This window comes from Carassius gibelio, chromosome A22 (genome assembly GCF_023724105.1).
Source record: "Carassius gibelio isolate Cgi1373 ecotype wild population from Czech Republic chromosome A22, carGib1.2-hapl.c, whole genome shotgun sequence".
Taxonomy (NCBI): Eukaryota; Metazoa; Chordata; class Actinopteri; order Cypriniformes; family Cyprinidae; genus Carassius; species Carassius gibelio.
This window is the reverse complement of record NC_068392.1, coordinates 13,555,884-13,560,094: the sequence shown is the minus strand read 5'-3', so window position 1 is coordinate 13,560,094 and position 4,211 is coordinate 13,555,884. Positions and strand designations below refer to the sequence as shown.

At 33.3% G+C, this 4,211-nt stretch overlaps 1 long non-coding RNA gene across 1 annotated transcript; it reads left to right on the top strand.

Moving 5' to 3' along the window:
- The first annotated feature begins 1,535 nt into the window (after nucleotides 1-1,535).
- Nucleotides 1,536-3,132, top strand: LOC127943358 (uncharacterized). Its single transcript, XR_008149633.1, has 3 exons — nucleotides 1,536-1,586; nucleotides 1,715-1,779; nucleotides 2,487-3,132. It is a non-coding gene; the product is annotated as an uncharacterized LOC127943358 (long non-coding RNA).
- The last annotated feature ends 1,079 nt before the right edge of the window (nucleotides 3,133-4,211 follow it).

Here is a 4,211-nt window from a genome sequence, read left to right as displayed (position 1 = left end):
AATGACAGTTGAAGTCTCTCACCTTTGTACACAGTGGAGGTTTAATCTTAAACTACTTGCCAGTATCTTCAGACCTGTAGGCCTAAAGTTGTCTTAACCTCAAATGGAAACAGCCGCATTGCAGTAGCCTATGTCTGTGTCTGCTGTGGTTTAAACACTTTAGGAGACTATACTACTATCTACATTTACACATTTAATATCAAATAATTTAATAAAACATGTAAAGGGATTTCAAACTTGCACTCTAAAAAACGCTGGGTTGTTTTTTCAACCCAACTGCTGGGTTGAGGCCGTTGGATAGGACTTTGGGATGTTTTAACCCAAGTTTGCGTTGAAAATAACTCTCTTTTTTAACCCAGCGGGCTGGGTTGAGGACACGGACGTGAAGGAGAGCACGCACGTCACGTCAAAATCGTACGTCTCCAGTGCGAGCAGCCGCCATTTTCTCAGCGTGATAGAAGCGAGAAGCGAGTGAAAGACTATGGTAAGTAAATATTCAAAATGTAAAGTTATCTTTTATTGTTTACCCGGTTGTATGTAAGGCGGAAGGTTTTATGAAAGGCGGAAACAAAGGAGCTTAACGTTATATATATATATATATATATATATATATATATATATATATATAAAAACGGACGCGGTTTTCGCCTCAGACACGGAGGTCTTAACTGCCTCATGTAACGTTACTGAACGGAGGATGTACTTTTAATATAACGTCTTTGAATGTATTTTGTCATATTTACATAAGATTTTACATTATCTGTTCTCTTTGAGGCGTTAACAGACGGTTGGTCACGGTTACGCTCATGTGAATGTCTTTTTTTTCGCGGTTAAACTGAATCTATGTTTGTCTCCTAAAGGAAACGGCATTGTGTAGTAAAGACTAGCATAATTATTTTGAGGCTGTTGAAGTGGTAACTGTTAAAAGTATGTTTTACATGTAATATTTCTTGTCGAGCTCCTGTCTTCATTGTCCTCGCGCCGAGAGTTAAAGACACAGAAGCTGTTTGTGTGAGGAGTCACAGACCTGTGTGAGGATGAGGAGGAGGTGTTCTTCTGAAGAGAGGGACAGACGGTTTAAGGAGAGTAAACTTCAGAATAACATCAAGTTATCTTTATTTTTACTAACACTAAAATCATGTGTGGTTTTTTTTTTAGATGTTGAAATCCAGAGACAAGATAACTTCATTCTTTTGAGACTGATGTAAGTTATTACATTATTATTATTACTTTTTATTTTTTTTGAAAATTTATGTTTGTGTTGTGTCCTGCCTGTTAACTTCACATTTTGATGCAAAAACAGTGTGATTTTATATATGTATGTATATGTTAATATTTTATTGAAGCCATTGATGTCCCTCTTTGCAGAACTCAAGTTAAGGACACACAAGTCTGCTTGTGTGAGGAGGTGGTTTTCTCAGCTTCTTCTGAAGAGAGGGAAAGATCGTTTAAGGCAAGTAAATTTCATAATTTCATGTTATCAGTTGTTGTTGTGTTTTACTAAGAGTAAAATAATGTTTGTTTTTTGTTTTTGTAGATGTTAAAAGCAAGAGACATGGGAGAGCATCATTCCTTTGAGATTTTATGTAAGTTATTTTTAGAAAATAAATTTTTCTGTTGTCTCCTGCCAGTTTACTTCACATTTTGATGCAACAACAGTGTGATTATGTGCTCATTTCATTAAGACCATTGATGTCTGTGTTTTTTATTGCAGAAATCAAACCAACTTTGGAGTTGTCTGATTTGGAGAGTCATCATTCTTGGTCTTCGCTCTTAGAGGTAAAGTTCACACAAAAAATCATTTACTTGCCCTCAAGTCATTCCAAACCTATAAGACTTTTGTCTGTCTTTACAACATAAATTAATATATTTTTAGTTTTCTCATAATATTTGTTAATCCATTTATAGTTTAGATAATCAGTATTTTCAAGCTTCATAAATATAGAGTTATTGTAGAAGTAAATTCTGATATTTATATATGAATACATCTTAAATTATATGATAGCAAACATGTATGTTCAAAATAAAATACTGGTCTTCCAGACCAGCAATGGAGGACACAAAAAGAGAATATTAAATATATTCATACGTTTTCCAAAAAATTAGCAGATTTTGTATGAGTCTGAAAAAACATGGGGAGAGTAAATTATAAACATTTTAATTATTTGGTGAACTAACGGTTTGAAGAGCAGCCCTCCACGTACATGAACATTTGTGAGGTATGTGAAGGTCATGTCTGTTTTAATGTTTCAGTAAAGAAGCTTTCTGAAAGCAATATTTATTCAAACAATATCGCATGTCCTCACACTAGTGCTGCCATTATAGCATTCTGGAGCGCTGTGGTGGACTGAGACATTAAACAACCACACAAAGTGTTGAAACTTTAAAACCGATTATTAACCTATCCTTACGGATGTGAATACACCTCTACCTGAAAATGGATAGTTTAATTAAATGTTTAATTTTTTCAAATGTGTTTCTCTTAGTCCTCTGATGAAGAGCAGGCGGTGATTGGGATGAATGCTGGTCAGAGAGAAGAATCTTCTTTCCCCTAAACTGATGCAGCGGTGGTTTTAAAGGTGGATGCTGGCCTGGATGATGTAGAAGATGTCACATGCTGTGCTGATGGGGTTTCTTCATGATTACATCAGTTATGCTAAAGAGATCATGAAAATTGACCGTGATGCATGATCTGTATTCATGGACTATGAAACAAACTGTAAGTGTATAATTTGTTTAAAAAAAAAGTTAAATGCTTTTTCTGTGTTGTTTAGTAGAAGAGTTTACACTCTGTCATTCATACACCTGCTCACATTCTTTCACACACACACACACACGCGTCTGTTAAATGTTATAATATCAAAGTTAATGTTGTGATTTATTTGTGTACTGTCATGCCAGAAGAGTTGGAAAAAAACCTAACTAATTGTAAATTTATTGTATGTGTTTTCGTATATTTTTATACAATTGAACAAAGTCCAATTTGATCTTAAGTTATATTCATCAAATGTTCAATGCTTTGTTTATGAACTCTGTAGCTGTTAATGCCATCCTTTTCTGCATTTCTTCTAACATGTTACTTTTTGACTTTTCTCTTGTTTTTAATAAATATTTTCCTTTTGGTAATTATTATTTGTGTGTAAAAGTGATATTTAAAATGAACAACATTTGTAGGTTTAATACCTAGCTCAATTTGGGTTAATTTTAACCTAGAAATGCATTGTTTCCCCACATGGCTGCACTCTGCGAGTTTATGTTCTGCCAGCAGGAGGCGCTAAGAGCGGGAGAGGTAGGTTTCTCCGGTAACGGCTGCAGAGCGGTGCTGAGCTCACAAACGCTGCCTTATCAAGCACATGCGAAATGATATCGAACATTTTCTAAATACAGTAGTTTTCCTTCTGAAATACAGTGATAAAAAAAAAAAACACCCGCTCTGTTTTTTCTAAACCCTGCAATATAGTCATTTTAAACCATAAAAAAGGCAACCCAGCAGGCTGGGTTAAATATGATAATTTAACCCAAATTGGGTTGTTTTCAACCCAGCAGTTTTTAGAGTGTGTAAAGGGCTTTCAAACTTGGTTATACTTCTGTAAATGTTCAACAATAACATTTCATAATGATATATATCATAATGATATTTCTCCCCATTTTAAATTCTTAATATCCAATGAAAGATCAGATTTTTGGGAATGTTTTAAATAAAAGATCAAAAGGATTAACAATGTAGATTAATTTTCACAGCCTCCTTTGATCATATTTATCAAGGGCGCCAATATTTTTGGCCATTACTGCATATACTTGTTATAGTTATTAAAATAAATGGGTAATAACCAGGTTATAACTACCACTAAACCTTACATTAATCAATGTAGGTACATTATATTATGCAGTACTTTGTAAAAAAAAAAAAAAAAAGATTTTAGATGCAGCCTAATAGATTCTGAACAAAAATAAATAAATGTATTATGATAAAAGGGATTAAAAAATTCCATATTTGCTAGTCAGTTATTTAAAGATATATTCTAATAATATAGTGGCTTCTAGATATTCTCAGTATGTTTTTGCATTTGATAAACATTCTAAAAATGTTTTTGTTCAGGACAATGAAAACTATTCAAACGTTATTTGAAAATTAAAAGTGAACATTTAAAAAAAAACATCATATTTTTGGTGAAAGTAAAGTTAATAAACTGTGTATTGTAAGAAACACT